The following is a 17,988-nucleotide window of genomic DNA, read 5'->3' on the forward strand; positions in this document are numbered from 1 at the left end:
GATGGCTGCAAACAGTATTTACCCAAATAGAGGTCTAGATAACAAGAAAGACATCGTTATAGATAGTATGCGCTTGGCTAAGAAGCTCATAACATTGTCATCCGGAAGTATAACGGCCCAACACACAAAACTGTGTGTATCCATGAACGTTTAGAGTCTGGTTAATACAGTTCAGTGAGCATCACTCATAAACGCGGATGGCAAAAAACAATAACAAAGACCTGAGTGACGTCATCTTCGAACTATCTATAGATAGTATGCAGATGACGTCACTCAGGCTTTTGTTATTGTTTTTGCCATCCGCGTTTGTGAGTTGTTCTCACTAAACTGTATTAACCAGACTATGAAAGTTCATGGTAACACAGAGTTTGTGTGTTGGTCCGTTATACTTCCGGATGGCAATGTTGTGAACTCCTTGGCCAAGCGCATTCTATCTATAGCACGTAATGAAAACGTCGACAATCGCCGACAACGAACGAATAAAAAAGAATACACTGCTCCCCGCTTAAGATAGTCTGATGTCACGTCGCCCAGCAACGGCGGCCATAGTGGTTCTAAACAAAGTGAATCGGCACTTTTTATTCTTCATGCTGGCTTTAACTTTTCATATGTCTTGTAGTCAGAATGAGTAAAATTCAAAACATGATTAGATTTATAATGTTTTTTTCCCCTCTGGATACGCTTTTATGCTCGTCGGAGAAATATTTCATAAGGGCGTCCGCCATTGTTCCGATAGTTTAGAGCCAGTTACTAAGTTACCATGCGTCATTACGAGGGAAGTGACGTTACGGCTGTTGAAGCGTATTCTCACTTAAAATAAAATCTTAGGCCGGTCCCGATTTGTCTGCACTAAATCATTAGTAATTTAAAACGTTTAAGATAAACTCTGTCCCTGGGCTAGGACAGATAAGCTAAACTCATCAATCTGGATTGGCACGACTTGGATTGACAAGGTGTCTCTCAATCAAAATTAAAAAAAAAAAATTGAGCTTTTATATAGCGCAATATCCACTAAATGTGCTCAAAGCGCTTTACAAGGGGTCCCTGGTCACCAGCAACATTTAACATGTAGGACGGGACATGACGCCTGTTAGGCGATATTACAATTTTTCGGACAGAGACAACGCTGTTAACGGCCAGGTACTCATTTTACACCTGAGTACGGTGAGAGAATGTGAGTAAAGAGCCTTTTCCAAGGACTCAATTATGCGCCGAGCGCGAGGCTCGAACCCAGGACCTTCCGATCCGAAAGCGAGTGTCATACCACTAGACCACATAGCCGCACAATCATGCATCTCCCTCCCCTCCCCCTTCCTGTCCCATTTATTAGTTTCCTCATCGCGCAGTATAATAATATTATTCACTTGCCGCACTTAAAAAAACCCCCCAAAAATACTGTCTAGACATATTGGAATATGTAGTGTGTGCAAAGATTCACTAGAAATAAATGATAACGTGACGTTGGATGTAAGCTTCAATTTAATTACAAAAACAGATCAAATGAACGTTTCGGGTTTCCCCTTTATCAACAAAACAGGATGATTGAAACACCTGATCTCATTCATCTGTGGTGTTTCAATCATCCTGTTTTGTTGATAAAGGGGAAACCCGAAACGTTCATTTGATCTGTTTTTGTAATTGAATTGAAGCTTACATTCAACTTCACGTTATTATTGATTTCTTCGAGCTTCGAGCAGCAACATTTACACTACAAAGATTCACTAGAGAACGTACATTCATAGGTGTGTAAGTCCTTTGGATTCACTGAATTACAAGCTGTCACCACATGACGCATTCACGCACGTGAACATGAGTTTGTGCTAAAGCCCCCATATGGTTTGTGCCTTTGTCTAGGTATCACTATCATCCTTTCCCTCCCCATTGTGTCATCTATGCACCCCCCCCCCCCCCCCCCCCCCCCCAAAAAAAAAAAAAACCCGAACGAGACTGGAACTCATCACTCAATTAGCTTAGACCATTTATTAGTCTTGTAACGATAGCGTCTCAACTCTCTTACTCCTACTTTTATCCATTCTCATTCAGCCTTGCAGAGCATTTCATCATCATCATCATCATTGCCTTTTTCACCTTGGGTCAGGGTATAGGTCACAGACAAAAAGTTTCCATCCTTCTCTATCCCGAGCTAACTTTTTTTTTTATCTCATTCCATGTCTTATCACTTCTCTGTATGTTAGCTTCTTTAATTCTTCTCGGCTTTGTCTGTTGTCCTTCATAAATTCTGTCATTCCAGAAACTCTGGAAATCATCGTATTTATGTTACCTTGCGAAAGTATTTAAAAAGATGAATAACTATATGTAACGAGGATTTTGATAGCTTTTTCCTGTTTTATAATATGTACCCTTTGTCCACAACGGCTATGTGGTCTAGTGGTTTGACACTCGCTTTCGGATTGGAAGGTCCTGGGTTTGAGCCTCGCTCGGCGCATAGTTGAGTCCTTGGAGAAGGCTTTTTACTCACATTCTCTCACCGTACTCAGATGTAAAATGAGTACCTGGCCGTTAACAGCGTTGTCTCTGTCCGAACGAATTATAATATCGCCTAACAGCGGTCATGTCCCGCCCTACATGTTAAATGTTGCTGTTGACCAGGGACCCCTTGTAAAGCGCTTTGAGCACGTTTAGTGGATACTGCAAGTCACCTCGCCCTCGCTCAATTTGCGGCACTGCACTGCGGCCAACCCTGGGTAATTAAAGTCTTCCCTTGGAATAGAACCTAGAGACAAATTTCCCCTATGGGATGAATAAGGGAAATTTTATTATTTTATTTATTATTAATATTAATGTTATGTATTATTATATTTATTTTGAATGTATAATGTAAGCATTTGAGTGTATTCCTCTTTGTTGGATCTTGTGCTTGTGTCCGGATGGGACTTATAGGTGATTTCAAACTAAGTACATTGGTGGTATGCTCTTGGAATCTACATCTGATCCCTATTTGTTCCCAGTTCCCCTTTGTCTTACCTTTTCTTGGGTGCTTTAATTGTAATTCTAGAACTTTTTACTATCCATTTTCTTCCTTTTTACTGGCGCTGATATAACCTAAATGTGTTGCAAGCGCCGTAAAACCCTTAAAAACAAAAAACATAAAACAATTTTAATGTATTTTCCGTGCACGCCAAACAGGCTCAAAGATCACAATATTATGTAAACAATTTTATCGATCCAGCCGACTGTTCATTACGCCCAGGTGTCATAATGATAATATGGAAACACTTTTATCACACCCCCCCCCCCCCCACCGTTCAATTAGAAATCTCAACGGATTCAGTGGTCACAGATCGCAATAACATTGTCGACTATATGGTGTGATATTAGTTATACCCTTAATTAACACAATTTGTATACCCCCCCCCCCCAAAAAAAAAAAATATATTTATTTTATATAGGCAGTAGAGAACCCAGGTGCTTTTTGTGCCCTCTTGAGCCTGTAGTTCATTTACAGCCACCTTCACGAAGGCAGCCCGCCATCTTGTTCTCAAATATCGTTGATGGTGATTATAGAGCTCTCTTTCGTTAATTCTGTTCTTGTGAAAAATAAACTGCTGTGAAGTTATTTCCCTTGTTCCCATGAAAAAGAAAACCCTTCCAAAACAAATAAAACAAACGAGAAACTGCACAGCTGACGAAAGCGACCACCCAATTAATTACACGGCAGACCCCTTAAGATAAACTGTGATAAAATAAAGTCTCGCTTAAAATAAAAAAAGATAAAAAATTGAGCTTTTATATAGCGCAATATCCACTAAATGTGCTCAAAGCGCTTTACAAGGGGTCCCTGGCCAACAGCAACATTTAACATGTAGGACGGTACATGACGCCTGTTAAGCGATATTACAATATATTTTCGGACAGATACAACGCTGTTAACGGCCAGGTACTAATTTTACACCTGAGTACGGTGAGAGAATGTGAGTAAAGAGCCTTTTCCAAGGACTCAACTATGCGCCGAGCGCTAGGCTCGAACCTAGGACCTTCCGATCTGAAAGCGAGTGTCATACCACTAGACCACATAGCCCCTTAAGATAAACTGCGATAAGATAAAGTCTCGCTTAAAATCAACTCTGAGGCTGGTCCCCATTTTTTCTGCTCTAAATTATCAGTAATTCAAAACGTTTAAGAAAAACTCTGTCCCTGAGCTAGTCCGGATAGATAAGATAAACTAATCAATTTGGATCTGAACTGGATCTGGGACTAAGATAGACAGGGAGTCTAACATTGTCGACTATATGGTGTGATATTAGTTATACCCTTGATTAACACAATTTGTATACCCCCCCCCAAAAAAAAAAAAAAAAAAATTATTTTATATAGGCAGTAGAGAACCCAGGTGCTTTTTGTGCCCTCTTGAGCCTGTAGTTCATTTACAGCCACCTTCACGAAGGCAGCCCGCCATCTTGTTCTCAAATATCGTTGATGGTGATTATAGAGCTCTCTTTCGTTAATTCTGTTCTTGTGAAAAATAAACTGCTGTGAAGTTATTTCCCTTGTTCCCATGAAAAAGAAAACCCTTCCAAAACAAATAAAACAAACGAGAAACTGCACAGCTGACGAAAGCGACCACCCAATTAATTACACGGCAGACCCCTTAAGATAAACTGTGATAAAATAAAGTCTCGCTTAAAATAAAAAAAGATAAAAAAATTGAGCTTTTATATAGCGCAATATCCACTAAATGTGCTCAAAGCGCTTTACAAGGGGTCCCTGGCCAACAGCAACATTTAACATGTAGGACGGTACATGACGCCTGTTAAGCGATATTACAATATATTTTCGGACAGATACAACGCTGTTAACGGCCAGGTACTCATTTTACACCTGAGTACGGTGAGAGAATGTGAGTAAAGAGCCTTTTCCAAGGACTCAACTATGCGCCGAGCGCTAGGCTCGAACCCAGGACCTTCCGATCTGAAAGGCGTGTCATACCACTAGACCACATAGCCCCTTAAGATAAACTGCGATAAGATAAAGTCTCGCTTAAAATCAACTCTGAGGCTGGTCCCCATTTTTTCTGCTCTAAATTATCAGTAATTCAAAACGTTTAAGAAAAACTCTGTCCCTGAGCTAGTCCGGATAGATAAGATAAACTAATCAATTTGGATCTGAACTGGATCTGGGACTAAGATAGACAGGGAGTCTCACAACCCCCCCCCCCCCCTCCCCCCAACTTTTAGAGTCCTGATCGCGCAACAATCAGAAACAACACCGGCTATAGATAGTATGCGCTTGGCTAGGGAGCTCACAACATCAGGAAGTATAACGGACCAACACGCAAAACTTTGTGTAATCATGATCGTTTATAGTCAGGTTAAAACAGTTTAGTGTGGAAAACTCATAAACGCGGACGGCCAAAAAAAAAAAAAAAAAAGCAACCAATAACAAAGACTTGAGTGATGTCAACTTCGAACTATCTATAATATTAGTCGAGTGTGAAGTGTGTGAAAGATCCACTGAAATGCACCAGCATGTTACCACATGACGCACACGGGCACGTGAACATATGAGTTTGTTTTTGTCATAGCACTAGCACACTAGAGGCTATTGATACCTAATGGGGCCATGGCTAGACAATCTTAGTAGAGTCTGGGCCGAGGTCTTTGTTCACCATCCCTGCCCTTCCATCCTCATAGTCTCATCCACGCTGGCAAGTTAGTACGCAGGTCATGTGTACATAACCTAAAAACCTTTTTTCAATAATATGAGTATGAGCAGTTTGAGAAAGTGGCAAACAAATAACTGGGGATTATATCGTGGCCTTCGTTAAGTTATGGCCTGACACTGACCAAAAAATTATGTCAAGATGCCAGTCTTTTACCACAAAAGAAAACAAATCGTGAGTTGTATTCAATAGTTCAACCAATGAAATAACTTGTTTCCATGAGCTCTACTAATGACAACTCACTAGACGGTGCAAAAACCTAAAAATGACGTCAAACTGCCAGTCCTTTTGGATTTCAGTATCAGGCTATAACATAACGATGGCTACCTCCGTCAGATTGAACCGTGGAAAAGTCTAAACCAACATTTTCTCACCGTACACGAGTTCCATATCAGGAACACCGCTGTCGTTGTCGAATAAATTCTGAATGTGACCTCATTCATCATGTAGCTATGGCAAAAGAAGATTCAAATATGAAACGTAACGAGATATATATATATATATATATATATATATATATATATATATATATATATATATATATATATATATATATATATATATAAATTGTCACTCACATTTTATGGCCAAGACGTTCGTTTCTGTGGCTTTCGACCACGTCTTCAGTCGGCATAATGTCCGAAGAAAAAAATGTATACATTTTCTTCCTTTTTACTGGCGCTGATATGACCTAAGTGTGTTACAAGCGCCGTAAAACCTTTAAAAACAAAACACACAGACACACACACACACACACACACACACACAATTCAATAAATTGCGCTCATATTTTATAGTCCGGATAAGTTTTCATGTTCATCTTCCACTACTTACCAATAACAGGTCATCACAAATACTGTGACCTCAAACTCTCTCTCTCTCTCTCTCTCTCTCTCTCTCTCTCTCTCTCTCTCTCTCTCTCTCTCTCTCTCTCTCTCTCACACACACACACATTTTCTTCCTTTTTACTGGCGCTGATATGACCTAAATGTGTTGCAAGCGCCTTAAAAACAAACAAACAAACACACACACACACACACACACGTCCACCGTGCACTTAATTCATCGTTTTACTATAACATTCTAGGTATCATATTATGAGCAACTGTGAAAATGGATGCTTAGTATTGAATACACATCGAATTGTCATTTATGAATATTAAATCAGCTCATCTGATTGTAGACTTCATTAAAACTTCTTTGTCATATAAAAACACGTGAATAAAATAGGTCATGGTTTGTTCTAGAAAGCTTACCGATTTCAGTACGATCACATTTATTGTGTGATCAATACGATAAAAACAACACATTATGGTGTGTCAGTTCCGTTGACGTCCCATCAACATAAAACAATAAAGTAAACAAGATCACGTGCATAACTCGTGTCTCTCACGGAGAGTGGAAAATTTTGTTGAAATTAATGATGGCTGCAAACAGTATACCCAAATAGAGGTCTAGATAACAAGAAAGACACCGTTATAGATAGTATGCGCTTGGCTAAGAAGCTCATAACATTGTCATCCGGAAGTATAACGGACCAACACACAAAACTGTGTGTATCCATGAACGTTTAGAGTCTGGTTAATACAGTTCAGTGAGCATCACTCATAAACGCGGATGGCAAAAAACAATAACAAAGACCTGAGTGACGTCATCTTCGAACTATCTATAGATAGTATGCAGATGACGTCACTCAGGCCTTTGTTATTGTTTTTGCCATCCGCGTTTGTGAGTTGTTCTCACTAAACTGTACTAACCACAGACTATGAAAGTTCATGGTAACACAGAGTTTGTGTGTTGGTCCGTTATACTTCCGGATGGCAATGTTGTGAACTCCTTGGCCAAGCGCATTCTATTTATAGCACGTAATGAAAACGTCGACAATCGCCGACAACGAACGAATAAAAAAAATACACTGCTCTCCGCTTAAGATAGTCTGATGTCACGTCGCCCAGCAACGGCGGCCATAGTGGTTCTAAACAAAGTGAATCGGCACTTTTTATTCTTCATGCTGGCTTTAACTTTTCATATGTCTTGTAGTCAGAATGAGTAAAATTCAAAACATGATTAGATTTATAATGTTTTTTTCCCCTCTAGATACGCTTTTATGCTCGTCGGAGAAATATTTCATAAGGGCGTCCGCCATTGTTCCGATAGTTTAGAGCCAGTTACTAAGTTACCATGCGTCATTACGAGGGAAGTGACGTTACGGCTGTTGAAGCGTATTCTCACTTAAAATAAAATCTTAGGCCGGTCCCGATTTGTCTGCACTAAATCATTAGTAATTTAAAACGTTTAAGATAAACTCTGTCCCTGGGCTAGGACAGATAAGCTAAACTCATCAATCTGGATTGGCACGACTTGGATTGACAAGGTGTCTCTCAATCAAAATTAAAAAAAAAAAAAATTGAGCTTTTATAAAGCGCAATATCCACTAAATGTGCTCAAAGCGCTTTACAAGGGGTCCCTGGTCACCAGCAACATTTAACATGTAGGACGGGACATGACGCCTGTTAGGCGATATTACAATTTTTCGGACAGAGACAGAGACGCTATTAACGGCCAAGTACTCATTTTACACTTGAATACGGAGAGAGAATGTGAGTAAAATGCCTTTTCCAAGGACTCAATTATGCGCCGAGCGAGGCTCGAACCCAGGACCTTCCGATCCGAAAGCGAGTGTCATACCACTAGACCACATAGCCGCACAATCATGCATCTCCCTCCCCTCCCCCTCCCTGTCCCATTTATTAGTTTCCTCATCGCGCCGTATAATAATATTCACTTGCCGCACTTAAACCCCCCCCCCCCCCCACCCCCCCAAAATACTGTCTAGACATATTGGAATAATATGTAATGTGTGCAAAGATTCACTAGAAATAAATGATAACGTGACGTTGGATGTAAGCTTCAATTTAATTACAAAAACAGATCAAATGAACGTTTCGGGTTTCCCCTTTATCAACAAAACAGGATGATTGAAACACCACAGATGAATGAGATGATAAAACAGATCAAATGAACGTTTCGAGTTTCCCCTTTATCAACAAAACAGGATGATTGAAACACCACAGATGAATGAGATCATGATCTCATTCATCTGTGGTGTTTCAATCATCCTGCTTTGTTGATAAAGGGGAAACCCAGAACGTTCATTTGATCTGTTTTTGTAATTAAATTGAAGCTTACATTCAACTTCACGTTATTATTGATTTCTTCGAGCTTCGAGCAGCAACATTTACACTACAAAGATTCACTAGAGAACGTACATTCATAGGTGTGTAAGTCCTTTGGATTCACTGACATTGCAAGCTGTCACCATATGACGCATTCACGCACGTGAACATGAGTTTGTGCTAAAGCCCCCATATGGGTTGTGCCTTTGTCTATAACTATCATCCTTTCCTTCCTCATTGTGTCATCCGTGGACACCCCCCCCCCCCCACAACCCGAACGAGACTGGTACTCATCACTCAATACTCTTCAGCAGTCGTAACGTCACTTCCTTCCTTATGACGCATGGTAACCTAGTAACACTGGCTCTAAACTATCGGAACAATGGCGGACGCCGTATGAAATATTTCCCCGGCGAGCATAAAAGCGTATACAGAGGAAAAAAACCCCATAAATTTGATCATGTTTTGACTTTTACACATTCTGACCACAAGACATATGAAAAGTAAAAGCCAGCAGGAAGAATATAAAGTAATGATTTTCTTTGTTAAGAACCAAGATGGCCGCCGTTGCCTGGCGCGTGACATCATACTACTGAATCCAATTAGCCAAGATCATTTAGTCTTGTAATGATAGCCTTCTCAACCCTCCTACTCCTAATTTTATCCATTCTCATTCAGCCTTGCGGAGCTTTTAGTTCATCGTATTTATGTTATGATAACTCTTAACCACAAATAAAAGTATTTAAAAAGATGAATAACTATATGTAACGAGGATTTTGATAGCTTTTCCCCGTTTTATATGTCCCCTTTGTCCACAACGGCTATGTGGTCTAGTGGTTTGACACTCGCTTTCGGGTTGGAAGGTCTTGGGTTTGAGCCTCGCTCAGCGCATAGTTGAGTCCTTGGAGAAGGCGCTTTACTCACATTCTCTCATCGTACTCAGAAGTAAAATGAGTACCTGGCCGTTAACAGCGTTGTCTCTGTCCGAACGAATTATAATATCGCCTAACAGCGGTCATGTCCCGCCCTACATGTTAAATGTTGCTGTTGACCAGGGACCCCTTGTAAAGCGCTTTGAGCACGTTTAGTGGATACTGCTCTATATAAAATCTCAATTTAATTTATTTAAACAATGGAGAGGAAAACAAATTGAGTAAATGTGACACGTGGGGACGACACAAAACAAACAACGTCTTGGCCTTTGTTCTTCGTCAGGACACAAACAACAAGACACACGTGTTGAAACAATGTATGAGGAGGGTGTTGGATGTTGATGCAACAGGTGGCGCGAGAAAAAGGAGAGAAAGAGAGAGAGAGAGAGAGAGAGAGAGAGAGAGAGAGAGAGAGAGAGAGAGAGAGAGAGAGAGGGGGGGGGGAGAAAAAAATAATTGAAATTTCCCCCAGAGTGTTGCAACAGAGAGGGATGTTAATCCTCTCGTGATCCTTATTGAGTTTAACCTGACTTAGATGATTAACGATAACACGCTGATTCATTGATGAGATTTATTTATTTGACCATGTTTACAACTAAAACAATAAGAAATTGGGCGATTCACATACTAAGCTGGCGTTAGTCGATATCATACTCGTTATATTTACTACACATCATATCATGACAGTGGATGCAACAGGTGGCACGAGAGAAAGGAGAGAAAGAAAGAGAGAGAGAGTGAGAGAGAGAGAGAGAGAGAGAGAGGAGAGAGAGAGAGAGAGAGAGAGAGAGAGAGAGAGAGAGAGAGGGGGGGGAGAAAAAATAATTGAAATTTCCCCCAGAGTGTTGCAACAGAGAGGGATGTAATTCTCTCTCGTGATCCTAATTGAGTTTAACCTGACTAAGATGATTAACGATAACACGCTTGATTTCAGTTAATTGAGATTGATTTATTTGACCATGTCTACAACTAATACAATAAGAAATTGGGCGATTCACATACTAAGGCTGGGCGTTAGTCGATATCAGTACTCGTTATATTTACTACACATCATATCATGACAGTGGATGCAACAGGTGGCACGAGAAAAAGGAGAGAAAGAAAGAAAGAGAGAGAGAGAGAGAGAGAGAGAGAGAGAGAGAGAGAGAGAGAGAGAGAGAGAGAGAGAGAGAGAGAGAGAGAGAGAGGGGGGGGGGAGAAAAAATAATTAAAATTTCCCGCAGAGTGTTGCAACGGAGAGGGGATTGGGGATATGAAAGAGATAGAGTAATGTGTCTATTGAAGTGGAGACACACACACACACACACACACACACACACACACACACACACTTCTTGCATCCACATCCTCTCCTACACATTGTTTCCACATAATTTGACAAAAATGTGATTTTTTTGTAACCATATATTTTTTTGTCTCCTGAGCAGCAGCAGGGTACCGAGTTTTTGTTGTAAGTTTGTTTTTTTTTTTAAATTGAGCTTTTATATAGCGCAATATCCACTAAACGTGCTCAAAGCGCTTAACAAAGTGTCCCTGACTAACAGCAACACGTACCATAAAGAACGAGACATGATGCCTCTTAGACGATATTACAATTTTTTTCCGAAATAGACAACGCTGTTAACTAACAGGTTCTCATTTTACACATGAGCACGGTGAGAGAATGTGAGTAAAGAGTATTTTCCAAGGACTCAACTATGCCCCGAGAAAAGCTCGGACCCAGGACTTTCCGATCCGAAAGCGAGTGTCATACCACAAGATCACAATATTCCGTTTTGTGTATATGTGACTCCTCGTCTCAAAACGGTTTTAAGTCGGGATGATTACGTTGCTGAAAATTGAATTTGTATCCAGAAATATCAGATTTAAGTTTAGTTTGGATGTTGTATTGAGGAGAATGGATATCATATTTTAGAGTGCTAAATATCAATAATTCATATTTTTGACTAGTTTAACTATAATTTGACATTCTAGAATCTGGTCCATCCCGACATTATACCGTTTTGAGACGTTGGGTCACATATTAACTTGAAGATTGTGTTGTTTTTTTTTTCAGGACGTCTAGGGTGTCATTTACTTTGATAAAGTCAATGCCAGCATGCAAAGTTTTGACACTGATAAAGGTAAGCAGGTTCTGGGTGGGGTTCCTGACCTCCCATAGTGGGCAGGGAGGCATTGACTGTGTCTTCTATCTCCCGAAATCTGTTTTCCAACATGATTTCTGTTTTTGTCTTGGAATGAGATTACTTAAGTTTTGGCCGGATACCCTCCCAGCATGCAAAGTTTTGACACTGATAAAGGTAAGCAGGTTCTGGGTGGGGTTCCTGACTTCCCATAGTAGGCAGGGAGGCATTGACTGTGTCTTCTATCTCCCGAAATCTGTTTTCCAACATGATTTCTGTTTTTGTCTTGGAATGAGAGTACTTAAGTTTTGGCCGGATACCCTCCCAGAATGAAAAGTTTTGACACTGATAAAGGTAAGCAGGTTCTGGGTGGGATTCCTGACTTCCCATAGTGGGCAGGGAGGCATTGACTGTGTCTTCTATCTCCCGAAATCTGTTTTCCAACATGATTTCTGTTTTTGTCTTGGAATGAGATTACTTAAGTTTTGGCCGGATACCCTCCCAGAATGAAAAGATTTGACACTGATAAAGGTAAGCAGGTTCTGGGTGGGGTTCCTGACCTCCCATAGTGGGCAGGGAGGCATTGACTATGTCTTCTATCTCCCGAAATCTGTTTTCCAACATGATTTCTGTTTTTGTCTTGGAATGAGATTACTTAAGTTTTGGCCGGATACCCTCCCAGAATGAAAAGTTTTGACACTGATAAAGGTAAGCAGGTTCTGGGTGGGGTTCCTGACTTCCCACAGTGGGCAGGGAGGCATTGACTGTGTCTTCTATCTCCCGAAATCTGTTTTCCAACATGCTTTCTGTCTTTGTCTTGGAATGAGATTCCTTAGTTTTGTCCTGATCCTGGCCGGATACCCTGGCTTGGAGGGAAACAGTCAAATGTATAGTTAGATCTTTGGGAGATTATATTTTTTGACTTGAAAATAATCTCTCTGTTAAGCATTGTATTATTTTTTGTGTTATATAGAGTGTATCCCTCTTAGTGGGGGCCTGTGCTTGTGTCTGGATGAGACTATTAGGTGATTTCAAACTAAGTACACTGAAGGTATGCTCTTTGAATCTACACATGTTCCCTATTTGAACCAGTTCTCCTTTGTCTCACTTGTTTCTTGGGTGCTTTAATTGTAAATAAATCTAAAATATGTTACGGTGAATGACATAATCAGCCGGATGGTGAAAAGGTTTGAACTGAGATACTGCCAAGTTTAGTTAGAAGGTCAATTTTTATTTTTTAAAATTATTTATTGTCATGAATGATTAAATCAACCTTATTTGGACTTCTTTGGGAAATACCAAAGCTTAATTTCATTTTAAAATATTGTTTTACAACTGGTCAAGTTGAAAAAGTATAAAATTTGAGAAAAGTTGCTGGATACCTTTCCCATACATCTGACCATAACTTCTTGAAAAATCACCCGATTTACTTCAAATAAAGATTAAAATGAGCTGGGGGCCATTTTCTTTCAGAAAATTGCAAATCCAAAATGTTCATCTTCCGACCGATTATGTCGTGCACTGACACATATTTTGACTATTCCATTTTCTTCTTTTTCCTCTGCGCTGATATGACCTAAATGTGTCGCAAGCGCCGTAAAACCCTTAATTTTTTAATTTTTTTTTAAAATTGTGACCCCTCGTCTCAAAACGGTTTTAAGTCGGGATGTTGCTGAAAATTGAATTTGTAGCCAGAAATATGAGATTTAAGTTGAATTTGGATGTTGTATTGAGGAGAATGGATACCATATTTTAGAGTGCTAAATATCAATAATAAATAAATGAGCTTTTATATAACGCAATATCCACTTAGCGTGCTCAAAGCGCTTTACAAGGGGTCACTGGCCAACAGCAACAATTAACATTTAGGACGGGACATGCCGCCTGTTAGGCGATATTACCATTTTTTGGACAAAGACAACGCTGTTAACCGCCAGAGACTCATGTTACACATGAGTACGGTGAGAGAGTGTGAGTAAAGAGCCTTTTCCAAGGACTCAACTATGCGTCGAGCGAGGCTCAAACCCAGGACCTTCCGATCCGAAAGCGAGTGTCATACCACTAGACCACATAGCTGAAATAATTCATATTTTTGACTAGTTTAACTATAATTTGACATTTTAGAATCTGGTCCATCCCGACATAATATCGTTTTGAGACGTTGGGTCACAAGTGATACTTGAAGATTGTGTTGCTTTTTCTTTCAGGACGTATTTGAAACAGTCAATGTCAGAATGCAAAGTTTTGACACTGATAAAGGTTAGCGGGTTGAATCTTAACGGAACGAGTCTTACATCTGGGTGTGGCTAGGTGGTCTAGTGGTATGACATTCGATCCTTTCGGATCGGAAGCTCCTGGGTTCGTTCGAGCCTCGCGCTCGGCGCATAGTTGAGTCCTTGGAAAAGGCTCTTTACTCACATTCTCTCACCGTACTCAGGTGTAAAATGAGTACCTGGCCGTTAACAGCGTTGTCTTTGTCCGAAAAATTGTAATATCGCCTAACAGGCGGCATGTCCCGTCCTACATGTTAAAATGTTGCTGTTGACCAGGGACACCTTGTAAAGCGCTTTGAGCACGTTTAGTGGATATTGCTCTATATAAAGCTCAATTTTTATTTTTTAATTTTTTTTTTAATTGCACACATCATGGTTGCCAAAAGAACAGAAAAAAAGCCCGACAGATAATCCACTGAACAAATAAAATGTTCAGGCTTAAAATGAAACGATACTGGACAATATTAATGTGAAATAGATAGTTCGAAGATGACGTCACTCATGTCTTTGTTATTGTTTTTTGCCATCCGCGTTTATGAGTAATGCTCATTATTAACCTGACTATAAACGATCATGGACCCACACAGTTTTGTGTGTTGGTCCGTTATACTTCCGGATGGCAATGTTATGAGCTTCTTAGCCAAGCGCATACTATCTATATAACACCTAAGAAAACTATGACAAAAAAAAAAAAAAAAAAAAAAAAAGAAAAGAAAAAAAAGAAGTGAATTTCTAGTTTTTGTCACGTTAAGAAAACGTGTCTTCTTTATATGTGACTATTCGCCTCAAAACGGTATTAAGTCGGGATGGTTAAGCTGTTGAAAATTGAATTTATAGCCAGAAATATCAGACTTGCGTTGAGTTTGTATGTTTCATTGAGGAGAATGGATACCATATTTTAGGGTGCTAATGCCAACAATTTATATTTTTGACCAGTCTAACATTTAATTAGGCTTTTAAGCATTTGGTTCGTTCCGACACAATTCAGTTTCGAGACGATAGGTCACATATATATATATATATATATATATATATATATATATATATATATATATATAAAGTATGAATTACCCCAAGTCTCAGAGCTTTTTAAAATTGTGACCCCTCGTCTCAAAACGGTATAAAGTCGGGATGATTTCATTGCTGAAAATTGATTTTTGTAGCCAGAAATATCAGATTTAAGTTGAGTTTGGATGTTGTATTGAGGAGAATGGATACCATATTTTAGAGGGCTAAAAATCAATAATTCATATTTTTGACTAGTTTAACTATAATTTGACATTTTAGAATCTGGTCCATCACGACATAATACCGTTTTGAGACGTTGGGTCACAATTATAAATTTTCCTTTTTTTAGCATTTAAAATCACCCTGGCCTTATCCCGTTGTTAGGCAGTGGATCATCCATAAATGAAAAAGACAATAAACCAATAAATTGGTAGATATATATATATATATATATATATATAATATATATATATAATATATATATATATATATATATATATATATATATATATATATATATATATAAATTATAAAAACGAAAACCATGAAATAATAGTGCTCAACATTTTGATAGAAGGAGCTATTTATAAAATATTTCAAGTTTAATTATCATAATTATACTTGAAATATTTTATAAATAAATAAAAGATTAAATAGATCAATAAATAAGTATGTAACTGTATAGATAAATAAACACATTAATAGATCAATCGATCAATCATTCAATAAAGAAATGAATGAATGTGTGAAAAAAATTATAAATGAATTAAATAATTAATAAATATACAAATAAATAAATAAACCCAAAAGGAAGAACGCAAGAAGTGAAAATATTTCATTCATGACATTTTATTTCATTTTATAGCAGATGTCAGCTGGCCTGAGGAGATAAAGAAAAAGCTGATTTAGGGAGGATGTGAATGGCGATAGCAGAAGGAAGAGTTGTGAGAATTAAAAGTTGGTGGATTATGGGTGATGTCGTTAGTGATTGCTCTAGGATGATTGTGAAGGTTAAAAAGTTGGTGGAATGTGGGGAGTGGGGAGGGGGGGGGGTGTTGGTGGTGATTGCGGTTTGAAGAATTGTGAGGGTTAACAGTTTGTGGGTAAAAGGCGGGAGGTGTGTTGGTGTTGATGGCGATTGCAGTGGAAGAATTGTGAGGGTTAACAGTTAGTGGGTAAAAGTGTTAAGTAGGAAGATTTGTGAGAGTCAAAGTTGGTGGATAAGGGTGGGGAGAGGTGTTGATATTATTGATGTTGATTGCAGTAGGAAGAATTGTGGGAGTTAAAAGTTGGTGTGTAAGGGTGGGGAGATGTGTTGATATTATTGATGGTGATAGCAGTAGGAAGAATTGTGGGAGTTAAAAGTTGGTGGATAAGAGTGGGGAGAGGTGTTGATATTATTGATGTTGATTGCAGTAGGAAGAATTGTGGGAGTTAAAAGTTGGTGGATAAGGGTGGGGAGAGGTGTTGATATTATTGATGTTGATTGCAGTAGGAAGAATTGTGGGAGTTAAAAGTTGGTGGATAAGGGTGGGGAGAAGTGTTGATATTATTGATGGTGATTGCAGTAGGAAGAATTGTGGGAGTTAAAAGTTGGTGGATAAGGGTGGGGAGGGGTGTTGATATTATTGATGGTGATTGCAGTAGGAAGAATTGTGGGAGTTAAAAGTTTGTGGATATGGCTGGGGAGAGGTGTTGATATTATTGATGGTGATTGCAGTATGAAGAATTGTGGGAGTTAAAAGTTTGTGGATATGGGTGGGGAGGGATGTTGATGTTGATGGCGATGGCAGTAGGAAGAATTGTGGGAGTTAAAAGTTGGTGTGTAAGGGTGGGGAGAGGTGTTGATGTTGATGGCGATGGCAGTAGAAAGAATTGTGGGGGTTAAAAGTTAGTTGGTGTGTAAGGGTTGAGAGGGGTGTTGATGTTGATGGCGATGGCAGTAGGAAGAATTGTGGGAGTTAAAAGTTGGTGGATAAGGGTGGGGAGAGGTGTTGATATTATTGATGGTGATTGCAGTAGGAAGAATTGTGGGAGTTAAAAGTTGGTGGATAAGGGTGGAGAGGGGTGTAGATGTTGATGGCGATGGCAGTAGGAAGAATTGTGGGGGTTAAAAGTTGGTGTGTAAGGGTTGAGAGAGGTGTTGATGTTGATAGCGATGGCAGTAGGAAGAATTGTGGGAGTTAAAAGTTGGTGGATAAGGGTGGGAAGGAGTGTTGATGTTGATGGCGATGGCAGTAGGAAGAATTGTAGGAGTTAAAAGGTGGTGGATAAGGGTGGAGAGGGGTGTAGATATTATTGATGGTGATGGCAGTAGGATGAAGTGTGGGAGTTAAAAGTTGGTGTGTAAGGGTGGGGAGATGTGTTGATATTATTGATGGTGATTGCAGTAGGACGAATTGTGGGAGTTAAAAGTTGGTGTGTAAGGGTGGGGAGATGTGTTGATATTATTGATGGTGATTGCAGTAGGACGAATTGTGGGAGTTAAAAGTTGGTGTGTAAGGGTGGGGAGATGTGTTGATATTATTGATGGTGATTGCAGTAGGACGAATTGTGGGAGTTAAAAGTTGGTGGATATGGGTGGGGAGATGTGTTGATATTGTTGATGGTGATTGCAGTAGGACGAATTGTGGGAGTTAAAAGTTGGTGGATATGGGTGGGGAGATGTGTTGATATTATTGATGGTGATTGCAGTAGGACGAATTGTGGGAGTTTAAAGTTGGTGGATATGGGTGGGGAGATGTGTTGATAATATTGATGGTGATTGCAGTAGGACGAATTGTGGGAGTTAAAGGG

General features: G+C 39.4%; 1 protein-coding gene across 4 annotated transcripts in view; it reads right to left on the minus strand.

Annotated features, from left to right (window-relative positions):
• Positions 1-16,025: 16,025 nt before the first annotated feature.
• The window catches only part of LOC144960133 (17-beta-hydroxysteroid dehydrogenase type 6-like), a 40,070-nt gene continuing 38,107 nt past the window's right edge, over positions 16,026-17,988 (minus strand). For all 4 annotated transcript variants that reach the window (XR_013642760.1, XR_013642761.1, XR_013642762.1 and 1 more), the window contains one exon: positions 16,026-16,072. The gene's annotated coding sequence lies outside the window, so the exon portion shown is untranslated. The remainder of the gene's footprint in view (positions 16,073-17,988) is intronic.

This window comes from Berghia stephanieae, chromosome 14 (assembly GCF_034508935.2).
Source record: "Berghia stephanieae isolate SIO BIC M18660-M18661 chromosome 14, UCSD_Bste_1.3, whole genome shotgun sequence".
In the NCBI taxonomy this organism is placed as follows: Eukaryota; Metazoa; Mollusca; class Gastropoda; order Nudibranchia; family Aeolidiidae; genus Berghia; species Berghia stephanieae.